The 17,476-nt window shown below is 37.7% G+C and overlaps 1 protein-coding gene across 1 annotated transcript in view; it reads left to right on the top strand.

Moving 5' to 3' along the window:
• Cep128 (centrosomal protein 128) overlaps positions 1–17,476 on the top strand; it is a 273,808-nt gene that overhangs the window by 210,205 nt on the left and 46,127 nt on the right. The gene's annotated exons all lie outside the window — the stretch shown is intronic.

Raw genomic sequence — 17,476 nt, 5'->3', positions numbered from 1 at the left:
AAGGGGTAAAGCACTTAGCTTGAGCCAAAGAAGTTGAGGGGCAGTGCCAAGGTTTTGAGTTCAAACCCCAGGACCAGTACAATTTCTTTTTCTCTCTTGGCTAGCCTCTCAATTTACCATGGATTTATGCACACTTCTTGGACTGGAAAATTGTGTTTGAAAGATTCTGCTAGAATTTTAATTGACATTTCCATGGTATGAACAATTGATGTTCCGTTGGCATCTGACAGAAGTTCTCTTCCTTTTAGATTGGGTTAACTCAAAAGAGGATAACTCAAATGTCTATCTTTATTAGAGAAAACATAATCAGCTTTATTCACATGACAGAACCAATTCACTTAATGCCATGTTGGAGCTTACAAATAGTAAATAATTTGGACATGGAGAGTTCTTCATGGGCCTTGAGCTATAAGGCAGGACTAGAGGCTGAAATAATGAGCTGGCTTGAGTGCTTTAGGGGTAAAGGTATTTGCTTCTGGTAAATGGAGGGTGGTCAAGTGAAGTCCAAAGAGCAGGGAAACTATTTTATAATTCGAGAATTTTCTATTTTGACCCTTGACATTAGTAGAAAATTGTATAATTTACCCGAAAATGCTTTTATCATAGTTTTGTGTATGCAATAAAAGTGGCACATGATACCCACAGTTTTGCATAAATTAAACTTTTTTTTTAGCCTCTTGCACTATATTTAGGCCTAAAAAGAAAGAGCACTAGTTTGGTGTAAGGCTACAAAAAATATGAAATATACTTCAGATTACATCCTTTTCCTGTTTATCTCAGTGAAATTAATATTAGCAGTGCTTATTACAAAATTAAAAGCTGTATTTACACTAAATGTGTCTACTGAGACGATAATAGTCTTTTAGAGGCATTTTAGTTTTCTGTTCGGATTGCCATTGACTCCAGAATATCACATGTAAACATATTTATTGTGGACATATATTTCAAAATGGCATTGCAAATAGTTATTATCTTATTTCTTGCACAATACAGATTTTGCAACTGGTAGTCCCATTAAATTGAATAGTCAATGTTGCTTCTCAAACATTTATTAAGTATTGGCACCATTTTCTTCCTAAATGTCCAGCCAGTGCAATAAAATGCACCAGCCAACCAGCTCTGGACATTTATAGATGTAGAATGTACTGTACAGTGCTCTCCAACAACAGTTAAATGCTGGCACGTTGTAATGGTGATTAATGTCTTGTACTAAAAGTATTGAGAACAGAGGAAACTGACACCTCTCAGAGTGAGAAGAGTTCAGAGTTACATCACAGAAAGCCTTTCATGTAAAGTCCAGAGGAAAATCCATAGCAAGTGCATGAATTTCTGAGTTTCTGTATTCAAGTATATGAATTATATGTGAAAATTAGGAGATTACTAGGAGACTAGTAGAAAATTAGTATATAGGTTAAGTAGCACAACAGTACAAGTCTGGGAAAATGGACAAAACATTTCCTAGAAAATGATGACAGTAAGGATTGGAGGTTAAAAACTAAGTCCTGGCTCTGCTCCTGATTCACTAGATAACCATAGATAACTCAAATTAAATTTGCTGTGCCTATTTTCCCATCTGTAATATGAAGTAAAACAGTCTTCCACAAGTGTTTAGGGTGGATTAAATTATCTCAGAAGAGAGAGAGCTAAACATTTAATTCCAATTTAAAATGCTAGCAAATCCTCATGTATCCAAACTGGAGTGAATTTTATTTACTCATTGTCATCTTAGAATTATACATAGCTGTATGTATAAGGTATTCTATTTACTATTGGATGAATGATCACTGAGCACTAATACTATGTGTGGCACCATAGCAGGTAGCAGGGTCCATGGGTGAGCTGCATATACTAGATTACTACTTCTCCTTTATTGCAGACTTTTGGTTGGTTTGTTTGTTTCGCTAGTCCTGGGGTTTGAATTTAGGGCCCAAGCACTGTCCCTGGCTTCTTTTTGCTCAAGGCTAGCACTCTGCCACTTGAACCACAGCACCACTTCTGGCATTTTCTATATATGTGGTGCTGAGGAATCGAACCCAGGGCTTCATGTATGTAAGGCAAGCATTCTACCACTAGGCCATATCCCCAGCCCCTATTGCAGACTTTTGTATTAAATGCATGTTTAAAATAAATATCGATAAATGGCATTAGAAGGCACATATAAGGAGCACGTAAGTGCTATGAGTGCAGTAAGTACATGAATACATCAGTTCCGTCAAAAGAACATCTGTCTTTACTATTGGAGTGAAAAGGTGTTGAACATAGTTGAAAGTTGATAGGCTGAATGGAGTTGGAGTGACAATCCAAGCTAGCTACCTAAAGGAATCCACTATTTAAATGGCAATTAAGAGCTAGCTAAGCAACTTTGGCATCTGTATATGAAAAGTGTTTGGTCCTAGGAAGGAGATGGGAAGTCTTGTGTGAAGGAAAGAACAATATCACACTTAAGGGCCTGAAAGAAGTGCATTGTACAGAATGGAGTGTCTGGGTCTCTAGCCCCTCCCCCCTCGCTCTCCTGACCTGTGGGAGAGATGGGGAAACACACCCTGACCAGGCGAGCCAAGGAAAGGAAATGGTTGACGGACCTCCCACACCCAGCCCTCCCTTACCCGAGGACAGGGAGCTTAAGTCAGTGCAAAAGTCTCGTTTATTGGGGTAGATCTTTCTATTAAATAAGGCACAGGAGCCAATCAGGTCAAAGATCAGCAGGAAGGGGAGGGGTGTACCTGCACCTGTCTAGGGACTGTGAGGGGAGGCCTGAACTGTCCGTCAAGGGTGGTGGGCCGAGGGACCAATCCTAAGAGGCGGCCTTATTTTAAGTCACCGCCCACAGGACCACCTCTGGGTTCACTATCAGGCGCCATCTTGGCCACACATGGTCCCACGGCTGGAAGGCGGTGCCAGCTAGAACCGCCTTTCCAGCATAATAGCCACATGTGACCCCAGGGCTGGGAAACAGGCAGGACCAGCTAATTGCCTCTTTCTGATGTAACCTGCCAGGGCATATCCCACAATGGAGCAACTGGAGAGGAGAGGCAAAGAGGAGCTTGTAAGATATGAGATCTATAAGACCTCATAGAGGAATTTACATACACCTTGTATTTATGCAAAAATCAATGAGAGGTTTGGAAAAATCACAATAGGTCAGATTTTCAGTTTGAATAGGTGACTGACTACAAAGTTGAAAGTAACTGGGAACAGATGAGATTGAAGCCAGGAATATAGTGAAACAGCTGTTTATGAGACGATCAGAGATGACAGTATCCTGGATTTAAGAGTCGCAATGGCTTCTTAATAATTTTTAATAATATACACACGTATATATTTCTTAAAAAAACTTGGAGATTGGTACTTAGGAAGTAAAAAGAAGAAATTTAAGAATGCTCCTTGGGGCTAGGAATGTGGCCTAGTGGTAGAGTGCTTGCATAGCATGCATGAAGCCCTGGGTTCGATTCCCCAGCACCATATATAGAAACAGCCATAAGTGGTGCTATAGCTCAAGTGGCAGAGTGCTAGCCTTGAGCAAAGGCAGCTCAGGGACAGGGCTCAAGCCTTGAGTTCAAGCCCCACGACTGGCAAAAAAAAAAAAAAAAAAGAATGCTCCTTGATTTCTTCCTTTGAGCAATTTCATCAGTAGTTGTGCTCATCAATGAGAGGGGGAGTCGATGAGTTCGATTTTGCTATTTGTCAGTGCCCAGTAGACAGTGACAATAGAGTAAGTAATAGGGGAAACCATGCAAGTCTTGCACTCAGAGAACTTCAAAGGAACATGCAGAATTCGGTGTTACCAAATCTGGTGTCAGTAAAAGTTATAGCAGCAGTTAACTCTCAGGGGAAGGATGTACAATGAGACAAAATGAAGCCTAGGCCAATGAAAAAGTCAGTAGAACAGAGTAAACATTTGTCCTATCTTTTCAGTTATGGGTTTTAGTTTAAAAAAAATACTACCTAGCAAGTGTTAAAGTTTTGTCATACTCAAGAAATAACTTTTATATTTGTAATTTTCCCAAATACACAGAACAGAAGGCTTTACCATAGCCAGTGCTCAGTAAATTTCTGTGGACTGACAAAAAGAATGCCACACTACTGGTCTCTTATTTAACCAAACATCTGTTCCTGGACCTCTTTCTTCAAGGTTCACTCATTAAAGACAATACCAGTTCAGTAAGAAGCAGTGGTAGGGGTAAGATGGCAGGGGCCAAGGGCTGGGCAGCTAGGAGAAGACGGTTTTCAAACTTACAACAAATCACAAACAATGGAGACAAATACATTTGACAGGGACTGTTACAATGCAGATGGTAATTACCCAAATTTTCATCACAGTTTTTTTTAAAATTTAATTTTATTGATAAGATGATGTGCAGAGAGGGTATAGTTACATAATAAGGTAGTGAGTACATTTCTTGTCATATTTGTTACACCCTCCTTCATTTTTCTCTCCCTTCCCAGTTCAGACAAGCATATATATACATATATATCCAGTGTACCAGAATCATATACAGTGACCACAGGGGGTACGTCAAAGGAAATTCACCTAGTACATTAAACATTGACAACAGTAAAATACTCCTGTTTCCATCTCTTGGAGTTCATTTTGCTTAGCCTCATGTTATATAATCATATGCATGTAGCTGTTGAGACCTTTTAATGTTTATTTAGTAATTGTTTGGTTTTAGAGAGATGATCTAAAATCGCTGACCAAAATATGTAGAAATACCTTTGAAAAGAAGTTTGTTGCTTTACAGACATGATCTCTACTGTTCTCCCCTCCCCCTCCAACAACTACATATCAGGGAGACCATGCGCCTTTGTCCTCTGTGCTTTAGGCTTGTCTCGTTCAATATTATTCATTCAAGATCTGACCATTTCCCTGTGAATGCCATTATTTTATCATTTTTTTGCCGTTAAGATTACCTTTATTTTAAGTACACATTAAACAAGAGATTGATTATCTAAAATCAAATGCAACACTTTTGAAAGAGACATATTCTAAAATAACTGATTTCAGCGATTCAACTGATTTCAACTGATTTCATCACAGTTTAACATTGCCTGGCTCATTTTTTTCTGCCATTCATTTACAGTTACATTGTGTGCTGCCCTTCCTAAAAACACAGCACTGTCTTTGACTCTAAATGTACAATGTCTTATCAGAGTTCTATTTGCATATGAGTTTGAGGATCATTGAAGCAAACAAATCCCTTCTTTAATTCTCTTGAGATCATGGGAAGTAGTTAAAATAGACACAAAAGGTAATCCATTTTCCCTCAATGTATTGAAATGTACTCCGTGACTTGACACCTTGCTTGGGATGGCTAGTAACACTGGTACCAGCTGGCACCGCTGCTTTGTTTTCATTTTTCCCCCCAAAATACCAACTTCCATGGTTCATGTCTAAGTGATTCTTGTTTTTTACCCCATGTTGCTTTGTTTGCTCCCAAATGCACTAAAGGGTACTACGCTTAAGCAAAGCTGCATGGTGCTATCTATAAACATCACCATGCATCACCATGCTCACTTAGACTCATCTTTCTTCCTACTTTATTTCAAATGAGCCAAACATAGGTAATGGTGAACATAGTTTTTCCCCTTTATTTTCCTTTGGTGGGGCCATGAGTAAAAGATACATTTATTTATCTGTAATGTGGAAACAGTAGTCATCCTAACTTCATAGGACTGTTTAGAGGATTGTGATAGGCAATTTGGAAACCTTTGTGCCTGGCAGGTATTCAGTTAAGTTTCAATTGCACACACTGACTGTTGATTGTGTCTACTATGTGTGCATAATGCTGTATGGTGGGATTGTGGCAGAAAACAAATCCTGGACTGAGCCTATCCTCGAGGAGTGCCTCTTGCCTTCTTTCATTGTCCATTCCTTTCCTGCTTGCCTTCTGTTCTCTCTCACACTCTCCATCATCTCCCTGAGCAACTATGGTAATTTAAGGTCTTACCTGGGCCAGAATATGCTAAAAGAAACGATTATGTCTTTGGGCGGCGAAATATGTGACTAAAAGTAGAGGAAATGAAAAGAAGATACAGTGTGGTTATAATGAGACGAATTATTAAGTACATATAAACAGCGCCTTTTCTTAAGGGAAGGAAAGAAGACCTATACTCTAACTGTTGCTGCAGGTATTTCTGGATACATAGTTTTGGTCATTAGAAATTTCTTTTGAAATAGACTGAATCATTTGTCTACTAAAACAGCAGAGTTTTAGAATAGGGTTCTGTTGTCTGTGTGTGTATGTTTATATGTGCACACATGTGCACATGTTGGGGGTAGAACCCAGTCCCCTCACACATGGAAGGCAGGCACTCCATCGTTTAGCTTATCCCTAGCCCAGGGTAAAAAAGAATTCTGTGTTTTGAAGGCTATTAAATAGCATTAATGCCATGCAGTTTTTAAGATGTCCCATAATTACATTTAATTTCTTTATTGGGTGGCTACTTAAAATGGAACCTTCTATATGAAGAGTTTGATTATTATTATTGTCTTCAGAACTACTTTCTGGTTGAAGGAAGAGCTGTTGGATTTTGGCTTTGTTATCCCAATAGTGCTCAGACAAAACATTTTAAAGGAGCAAGATAATCTTTTTTCCCAGCTATTACTTCATTTCAGCCACTTATGGAGTGGCCTATAATAGCACAGTGGTTTAAACAAAAGTAAATAAGTTGAGCCTCAGCTTTATGTTTTCCTTTAAAAGAAGCTTAATAAATACTAACCTTGGGAGTATTTAATAAAGAGGGCCAGTGTAGAGATGACAGACACATTATTGAAGATAATGTAGCAAGGAAAAAAAAAAAAGAAATGTGATTGACACTGGTGAACAAACGGCCCTGGCAGAATCTGACAGGATAGTACATTAATACTCAGTGGACTCGGTGATGGCCATCGAAGAAGGGGACTCATGACAGACCACCTGGACTTTTTCCAGGATGTTCCTGTCAATCATTTCTGCCAGACTGTGGAATGCACGTAAACTGTGCATTCAATGCACATAATGGTTTGGGGATTTTAGAGGCTGTACTTACAGTGTGGATACATTCTTGAAATAATACAGTAAAGCTGAAGAGGGGTAGACAGCTATGTGTCTCTTTCAGAGTTATTTGTCAAAGGGCTGTGGGGTTGAAGTGGGATATTCTGCTCTCACACAGCCTCTTGGGAAGGTTTAGAATAATTCACTTCCCCTGAAATTCTTATTATCTTGGGAAATACTAACTAAAAACATAATATATACGTAACGATTTTTCCCCAGGATTCATTTCTCCTTAGAGCCTATGCAATTAAGTCCATATTTCTTCTGACATGTGACTTTTTTTTTTTTTATCAGTCATGGGACTTGAACTCAAGGGCCTGGGTGACATCCCTGAACTTTTCTCAAGGCTGTACTCTTCCTCTTTTAGCCACAACTCCACTTCTGGTTTTCCACTGGTTAATTGGAGATAAGAATCTCGGGATTTTCCTGCCCTGGCTGGCTTTGAACTGTGATCCTCCGATCTCAGCCTCTGGGGTAGCTTAGGGTTACAGTTGTGAGCCATCAGCGCCAGGATGTGACTTTTTCCCCCCCAATTCTGAACAATACTAACTATGGGAAACATGGATGGTTGTAGCAGGAGAGGAGGGTGGGCAACCCTTTAACATATTCCGAGCAGGCAACTTAATGGGCCAATATCTCTCTTTATTCAAAAGATAGAGAAACTTATCAAGCCTTAAATTTGGTATGAGGTCTCAACAGACATAAAGCATTAGCAGTCTGCCTTGGGGTCAAGCAGGATCTCATCCAATTACACTTGCATACTTCAATTTAGGCCATAAAGAAGCCTTGGGAGAGTAGGGAACCAAACTCAGTTAAATAGATTCCACTTGAAATATTAGTGATCATTAAGTTTTATCATCCTATTTTACTTGAAATTTGCAACTTAATTTTAATTCCAAATTTATGACAGAATAAAACTGAAAATAAAATATCTTGAGAGTTTTCTTGGTGTCTGAAAATATAGGAGCTGATTGACCAGACTATTTTCTGTTGAGAATAAGGAAGTTCTGAAGCATGCCTGGTTCTGTTTATCCAATGGGATGAAAAGCAGAAGTCTTCAGATCAGCAGTCTCCTTGAGTCCAGCTTCTAAAAATGCCTCCAAAAGGACAAATACCATTTGGAAAATTTATAAATGCAGAGATAAAGCATAGTCTTGAGGAGCCCAAATTTTACTCTGATAACAATCTTGGTGGTGAAAATAAGCTGGGAAGTTTTTACAGCTTTTATAAATGGCTCCCATAAGGGGAAGATTATTTGGTGCATCTTCCTATATCATCTCCTTAGCAGTTGGTTTCTGAAGGCAGCACTTCCCCACACAGCTCTCCATGCCATGGTCAGAGGCCCAGCTCTAAATGCCTTGGGCACTGGCAATGATGGAAATAGCCACTTTTGTTTTTTGGCAGAAAAGAAAAGCTACCTCAGCACCTCATGATGTTTCACAGTGGTGCGCTAATCTGAGAGTTTACCCAGTCTCCAGAGTCAACAATAACTATACAGTTCAGGGAAGTTTCATCTGCATTGCAGAATTGATCGCTTAAATATATTACTTACATTTCTCCCATTACATCTCTAGATAGATCTTAAGATTTGTGGAAATAATCACATTAATCCATTTTGACTTGATAACAATGACAATTATGAAAATCAGTATTTCAAGTAATGTCTAGTGTGTACAAAAAATTTGAAAACAAATACTTAGCATTAATGCCTTTCTGGTTGAAACAACTTTCCATTGACTCATAAAACAAATTTCTGATTTTGTTTTTTGTTTTTGTTTTTGTTTGTTTGGGAACTTGAACTCAGGGCCTGGGCGCTGTCCCTGAGTTTTTTTTCACTCAGGGCTAGTGCTCTACCACTTTGAGCCACAGTGCCACTTCTGATTTTCTGGTTGTTAATTAAATATAAGAGTCTCACAGACTTTTCTGCCCAGCTGGCTTTGAATCATGATCTTCAGACCTCAGCCTCCTGAGTCGCTAGAATTACAGGTATGAGCTACCAGTGCAAGGCTTTTCAAATCTCTGATTTTAAAAATATTTAAATAATATCAATGAAAGATATTTTGTTCTTATCTTTCAGGTTGTCTCCCCTCCCAAACTCTAGCTGATTTTCCAGATTGCAAGGAAACAGTACAGAGGATTTCCACAGTCTGGAAATCACTAATTAATCTTTCAATCTACTAACATACTTAATTCACATATGTTAACTCCTGTTTATGTCATCCCCAAAAGAGGGTGATGGTCTGTATATCAAAAAAAGAAGAAAAAAAATCACCTCTGAATTCTTAGGTAATGATATTAATAGCTACTGAGCAATTCTTGTCATGCAGGATGATACTTATAAATCTGTGTCATTTGTTCCTCTGAAGTGGACACTACTGTTCTCATTTTAGAAGTAAGAAGACTATTTATTGCTTGCTTAACCAGCATGTGACAGGGCTAGAACTTATGTTTGAAACTATATCACTGTGCATACTCAAAAACTCTACATCATTTTTCCCTCTTGGTTTGTTTACTTGATTTTCTTATTATGCCTCCTCTTTGGGTTAGAAGGGGGGGGGAGGGAATGATCCTTGAACTTAGGCCTTGGTTATTGTCTCTGAACTTTTTCCCTCAAGACTATTGTTCTTTCAGCTTGAGCCACACACTCCAATTTTTTGGTGGTTAATTAGATATAAGAGTCTTGTGGACTTTCCTTCTCAGGCTGGTTTCAAATCTGGATCCTCTGATTTCAGCCTCCTGAAATTCAGCTTGGATTACAATCATGATCCCCTGGTGATCCACTGATTATTATTCCATATTTATGAGAGTGATTCATTAATATATAGATTCATAATGTAGTATGATTAAAATACTGACACTACCATCTCAAAGTAAACAAAAAAGACTGTAAGAAATAATTTTTAGGGCACATTGAATGAGACAGACAATAGTAGAAACTTGGTATTAGTGAATCTTCTTTCTGCCTTATAACTTTGAAACAACTTACAGATCCTTAGGCTGTCAATTTGCATACGTTACAAAAACTAGGACAATGTCAGGTATATTTGGCTCTGAGCATGTGAGGAAGATTTTAATTCCTAGCAAAATTCTGAACAATCCAGCAACCTCAACCCTTCTAGGAAGGAGAAAGGATCGTTTTTCTTTTTCCATTCTGCACCTTTTCTTTTTGCTTATTCATCATGTTTTACATAAACAGACTGAAGAAAGTTGTTATTAAAGCCCTCCTCAGGCTTCTTCAGTTTCAGTTTTAAACCAAGTTCAGAATATTCTGGCAAAAAATTAAAGGCAACATTAGAAGACTTCCATAAATTTTAAATTGTGCAAAAAGTGATAAAACTAAAATGCACTGGAAAATGACTAATAAGCATTTCCTCTTATGATAATCAGTGATTATTTTGGTTTATTTTGGTTTTTAAAAATTAGCTCTCAAGAGTTCTCCTTTACAGAGACCCTGTTTGGATCCGTGTTTCCTTTTTAAAGTGTAAAGTCTTCTTAGTGTGTTAAGAAATAACACAATATCTGTTAAGATTTCTGAATTTGCTCATGAAATGAAAGGGAAAAATATTACTAACAAGAGACTCAATGTCTTTACTACATTCTGGTTGTAATAGAAGTCCACAGACTTCATTTCACGGTTCGAAAAGAGCTAATAAATATGTGACTAGTGAAACAGGAATGGAGGAGATGAGACATATATAGGCTCATTGGTAAGAACCCCTGAAGAGGAGATACAAAAAAACTGAGGGAGGGGTGGTGTGGGGAGCACCCTAGAAGTGTCATTTAACTTTCTCAATACTGAACCTAACTAAGCTTAGAAGTTTACTTTTCTTCATCCTTTCGTTTCTTGTTTTTCTATGCTGTCCAATACGTGGGCTTCAGTTAGTCTAGAATTAGAAGAAAAAAGGAGTTGCAACTTACTAAGAAACACATATGGCAGAAACACAGTCCTTTTGATTACATGATGAAATAAATATAAAACTGTGTACAAATAGCATTTATTTGAACATGAAATTTTATTGTGATAAAGCATGTGTTTTATTGTACTGTGACTTAACATCTGTTAAAAATGAGATTGTGGAAGGAAAGAGGTTTCAGAACATTTTTCCAACATCCCCCTTAACCTGTAGCATGCAAAACACAAAACAGCCTGGATGGTAATTAAAAAAAAAAAAAAAGAAATATCTGTTTGTCCATAAAACCTCACTGTGAGCATGTGGTTTTTCCATCGGCTGCATTTTTCCAGTGCTATCATGAGGGGCTATGTCTGTGTCCCCTTAAAGTTGGTTGTAAGAATTAGCACGGACTCCTTTGAGTTGTGTGCCCCGGATTCCACACATCATGATATGAAAATCAACACTAATTTTGTGTCTGTTGCTTTATCAGTGAAATAAGTAATATATTTTCATTGGGAATTTTGCATTGAAAACAAGAAGATATAAAGAACCCAATACAAATGTGGCACTTAAACTTTCAGAGAATAGTGTTGATATTTATGACACTGATAATTTAACTAGAACTTTTCATTAGTGTCCCTTTTGTTCTTTTTTTTTTTTTTTTGGCCAGTCCTGGGCCTTAGACTCAGGGCCTGAGCACTGTCCCTGGCTTCCTTTTTGCTCAAGGCTAGCACTCTGCCACTTGAGCCACAGCGCCACTTCTGGCCATTTTCTGTATATGTGGTGCTGGGGAATCGAACCCAGGGCCTCATGTATATGAGGCAAGCTCTCTTGCCATTAGGCCATATATCCAGCCCCTCCCTTTTGTTCTTAAAACTAGGGAAATTCTTTTCTCTACCAGAACCTTTGCCCTTCCTTTATTATACCGCCCTAGCTCTTTCTATGATAGTTCATTTCCATCCTTTGTGTCCCACCTGCTCACCAGGAAGTAAAACACTTCTGTGTCTGGAGCGAATCTCCATCCTCAATCACAGTCCTTGAGTGCATTCCTTATTCATATCTATGCTAGTTGGACTTTATCTAAAGTCAGACACAGGGTCTGCCTCCATAAATGTGAATGAATGGATTAACTAAATGAGTGGAAAGGAAGGAGGGAGAAAGAAAAGAAGCAAAAAAGGAAGGAAAATAACAAGAATTGGTAAAAGAAATAAAGCAGAGAGTTACATGGACTGATGAGTTCTTGGTTTCTGGGTGTGTGAATTTATGCATATATATGCACTTTTAAATTACTTCAACATTTAAGAGTTGGGTAAAAGATATTATTCTTATTCTTTCTCCCTCTCTTCCTTTCTTCCCCTCTCTTTTGTTTTTCTTCTCTCTCTCATATGTTTTCCCAAATCTTGTCCTGTCCAGAAAACAACATTTTCCCATATTATATGAGGCATGAAGTAATTCTTACAAGATTCTGATAACTTAGGAGTCCCTGTGCTTCCTATAAAGTGACTACATTCTATTATCAGTTTTGCATGTTTTGTTCTCTTGCAACAAGTTGGCTCTGTGCATTATGGTATGAAAGTAGCCACAGACACTATATATATATATTTAAGCAAATCGCCAAGCTGGGTTTCAGGAAAGCATTATTTATGAACATTGAAATTTGGTTTTCATACAGTTTTCCCATCATGAAATATTTTTACTTTGATGTTGTTCAATAGCAAAATACAAAGACCATTTCAAACTCATGGTCCTGTGAAAGCACACTGGCTGGAGTTGCTCACTTTGCTGACTCCTGAAATAGTTTAATGATAATCTTATTTCAAAAACGTTTGCCTTTTAGAAGATGAACTGGCATAGGAGGAGTCCAAGAATAAATTGTTGAGTTTTTCTACAAAGAATACATTTCTGTTGGTAGAATGTAGAATAATTTGGCTGATGGAAAGAAAGTATAATTTTGAGTAATTGGATCTTCTTGGTCTCCCCCAGTAACATGGCCTTCGTGATCCATTATCCATGGCTAAACTTGTGCAGACAGAATTTTTCTTTGCTGGCTAACGTTGCTTTTGTATAGCTATTAATAAGCTACTATATTGTTTATTCCTTTACTTCATTGACTTTGGGATTTAAGATGAGTTACTTTGGGGATGATTTGGAGGAGCAAGCCAATTGAGGACACCTTAGACTCGCTCACAGGTTATTATCTGAAGAGTAACATGTTTTAAATTTCAAGAAATGATTTCTTAAAATGTAGTGAATGTAAATTGGGTACCAAGTCACCTGAGGGACATTTTAAAAGGGCTGTATGGGATTATTTTCTCTAAAGTCCTGAAATTTAAAAATTAGTGGGAAGTTATTTTAGTTTCATTAGTATTACTTTAATAGCTATTACCGTGTTGAGTGCTCCCAATAACTTTAAGATACTAGAACTTTCCAACTCTTTTCATAACTTGCATCTCTCTCAAACAGCCGAATCTACTGTATAAATTTCCACCCTGGGAAGCCGGTAGTCAGACTGCAGTGAAAAATCAGAATGAAGTTCATTTTGAAGATAAAGCAGTTAAGTATTTCATAGGTAGGAATATGTAGGATATGTAGGATATGTGGAATGGAATAGTGAACATACGTCTGTTCTATTGTAGGGTGTACAGGATACGCCAGCCTTCAGGTATGCATCTTAGAAGTCAATCTAAACAAGTTGTTGACTTGTGGTTTTCCTCAATTTATTCAGATAAAAAATAGTGTCATGTTGTAATCATAGAGCTGGTAATCTGAGGTTAGTTTGAAATTCTTCAACTACTTTTCCCTTCAACCTGTGTATGTATGTTAGTAAATAGAGCTTAACATTGAAGTTTTACTCTAAGTCAAACAGTTAGGATGGATAGAAACCTAACTCAGGTCTCTGAAATACATTATTTTGAAACTTTCAGCTTAGTTTTTGATTATTTTCAGTAGCACCACTGGTGCACTGAAGCTGAAAAATACATGTATACTGAAGCATATAGAAAACATATGAGAATGAAGGGTGAGATTGACCAGTGTCTAATGTAACAGTCCTCCTGCTTTAATCCCTCACGAGTGGGGAGTAAATGACTCTGAATGAGGATTGTTGGAACTTACTAAAGGTAAGCAATTTAATTCCTTGGTAGTCCATAGACCATGTGCTCACAGCATCTCATGACGTGCTTGATTATGATTCCATGTACAGGAGAAAGGAACCAGGGCCTCAGGGATTCTGTGGTTATATCATTCTTCACCAAGAAGCCCAGGAGACCTTCACCCTTGAGGGAAACAAAGGCAGTGTTTACTCCAAGGAGAGTAGACCGCATGGCTTTCAGATGCTCACTCTTTGTATACCTGCAAAATGAAAGCAGAACCTATTGTTTCCAACAACTTGCCCATGACACAAATCTGCTTATAAGTTATGTCATAATCATCATTGCGGTATGATCTGCATAGGAGTTGAGAGGCCATTTTGCTGGTGTATTTATAATCTCACACACTGGAAACATGTGCTCTGTTTTTGTAAGTGGTCATCTTTGGGGGGAAAATTGTTGGTATGATGGTTTTGGAGTTGCTGGCTTTCTTCCCCTACTCCTCTACTTTGATACTTATGTGTTCTTTTAAGGAAGCAATCAGTCTTAGAAATTTCATTGGTTATCATTTGCATTGCTCCTAATCACTGCACAGTTTTCATTTTATCTGTATATGGTTTTTTTGTTGTGCTCTAGTACAGAAGTCACTCTTGAGCAAATGCTTCTGTTACCACCAACCAGACATTTCACCACAGACTTAGGGAGTCCTAAGACATTATGAGTGTCTTTCACCCCTTTTTTTTTTCTCCCTTTGTTTTGTTACTAGTTACATTCTGCCTTACATTGCCAGTATCTTGAAAGTATCCTGCATTTTAAAAGAAAAATCTACTTTTTTATCTTTTGGAGTATAAAGGGTAAACCTGAGATTTTTTCCTGTTTTATTTTTAAGCGCCAGTTTCATAGAACTGAGTGGAACTATTTGTAGCAACTTCAAGTCAAATAGTTACCTTTCCTCTTAGGCTGCATTTTTTTTTTTCCCATTTGGAATGTAAGAGCAATACTAATACAATCCTATTTCCATATCTTCCCCCTTAGTACTTCCTCTTCATTCCTCTTTCATTTCCTACTCTCAATTCTGCACATCCCTCTTTCTACATTTCCCTCAAGTAGATACCAAAGCACATTTCATATTTATATATCAGCCTTTCCTGAATAGTGTCATGCCGAAGTCTAACAGTCAGTTACCACCTCATAGCAGTGAGGACCAGAAACCAAATGCCAACCTGAGAATGAGGCAGAAGAAAGCTACACAACCACTGCTTTCAGTTCTTTTTGTTGTTGTTGTTGTTGTTTTGTTTGTTTTTTGCCAGTCCTGAGGCTTGAACTCAGGGCCTGAGCACTATCCCTGGCTTCTGTTTTGCTCAAAGCTAGCACTCTGCCACTTGAGTCACAGCGCCACCTCTTGCTTTTTCTGTATATGTGGTGCTAAGGGATCGGACCCAGGGCTTCATGTATGTGAGGCAAGTACTCTACCACTAGGCCATATTCCCAGCCCTGCCTTCAGTTTCTTATGGTAGCAGCATAATATCCAAGAGACGATACTAGAGAAGTGGAAAAGACATGTTGAGTCTGTTTTTAAACTCTGACTGTTTCTGCCTCTTGATTCTTTCAGGGATTTGCAGCTAAATAAGTCAAAGTAGGTGACTAAGAATGTGGTGGGATCCATTTTGAGTAGGTCAGGTCATGAACTAGCCAAAATAGGCTTTGCTAGAGAAGTGAAAATGTTAAGTTTTACTGACAGCTCTTTAGGTAAAGCTTAGTGTCTTGTTTGTTGTGGTGGTCTTACTATGGGAGGCTTTGTTGTTTTGAATAGAAGCACAGAAATAGCTAGTGAAATGGGTTAACAAATACTGGTCACAAATAACTATTGTGGGCAAAATTGAGCATTGAATAAATGGCATACAAGCAGTTTCCTCTAATCCTGCTCATTCTAAAGCTTTTGGAAGTCTGGAGTGACACTGTCTTGGCTATTAATAGCTAGCATGAAATTTCATTATAGGCCATTGCATTGGTTATACTCAAAAGCTGACTTTTTAAAGGTTTTTATTTTTCTAAAGCTGTTGCTACATCAACATTGTAATTTCTCTTTCTTCATTTTGTTCAAACTTATTTACATCACTGTGTGAAATGAATTTTTTGGGTATGGTCAATGATGTTCTTTTATGTTGTTGAAGTTTTGGACATTTGAAATAATCTCTACTTTTAAAAGTTTTTTTTTTTAAAAAAAAGAACTGGCAAATTGTTAGATGTAGTGTTTTGCTATGAGAAATGCTTAGAACTAAAAAAAGTATGTATTTTGACATTTTATTCCATGTTCTTTGTATAGAAAATAGCTGGTTGGGTATTGATCAGTGAAGTGACTGACAGGAAGAGTGTCATGCATGGTGTTCAGAGTACATTTCTCTTCCACAGAGCGGTGTTATGCTCTTAAAACAATAGGGAAAGAAGTCCTCACTATGGTGTTCTTTCTTCTCCAATTATATATCTATTATGAACCTCAGTCCTGGGCAAGGTTCCAAAATTAGACCTGGAAATGATATTCTAGTTACGTTTTTATGTCAGTGTTGTGCTTTTTCATATGCTAATGACATTTAAAACTTTCTTGGGCAATGCTGAGTTGGTGTGATAAAGTCAGTAAACCTGTTCTGCTATCCTTACCAGAGGCAGAATCCTGATTATTTAGACTTATAAGCTTCTAAGTCATCTCTTAGATTACTCTGTGATGTGTAAATCAATGTCTAATTGATTGGCTCAGCTGAATCAAATAAACTCTTAATGATCAAGTGTACAGATATCAAAGATCCATTTCATGCTCATTTCCTAACATCCTACAATGCATTTGCCCATTTCTGGTAATGTTAATGAATTTTCCTTGGCTCGTTCCTAAGTTTTAATGTATACAACATCATGACCAAGTGGCAAACGAATGTTTCTAGTTCTTGGCAGGGTGCTAATCTCATCATAAGAAGTTAAAATACACTGGTATAGGCTTCCCCCAAACACACTTCTCCTACCTGATCTGTCAAGCCCAGAACAAATTGAAACATTATGTGACACTCACAGGTAAGAGTAGTCATTTAACAGTGAGCATTTAACTCAGTGACTGTGCAGTGACTGTGCATTTGTGAAGAGTGACATTAATGCAATTATTTTTGTCATTGTATGTTTCTTAAATTTCCCTTTGCACCTGATCATGCAAAATAATGCAGTGATGAAGCCCCCCACACCCGCACCCAACTACTTTCTCCAAAGTAGTTGAGATATTTCTGCTTTGACTTCTTTTTAAGCCTTCCACTCTCACTTGGAGTTTCATATTTTTACTTTTGCCCTGGGCTAAGAGTTATAATTATATCTTCATTACTGGTGTTAGTTCTAGAAACATTTCATGAAGCAACAATAGATTGGCTTAATAAAGTAATTTATTTGTATAATAGACTTACTTATTACTTTATCTGTTTTA

The sequence above is a fragment of the Perognathus longimembris genome, chromosome 14, assembly GCF_023159225.1.
Source record: "Perognathus longimembris pacificus isolate PPM17 chromosome 14, ASM2315922v1, whole genome shotgun sequence".
NCBI lineage: Eukaryota > Metazoa > Chordata > Mammalia > Rodentia > Heteromyidae > Perognathus > Perognathus longimembris.
This window is presented reverse-complemented; position numbering and strand designations above follow the sequence as displayed.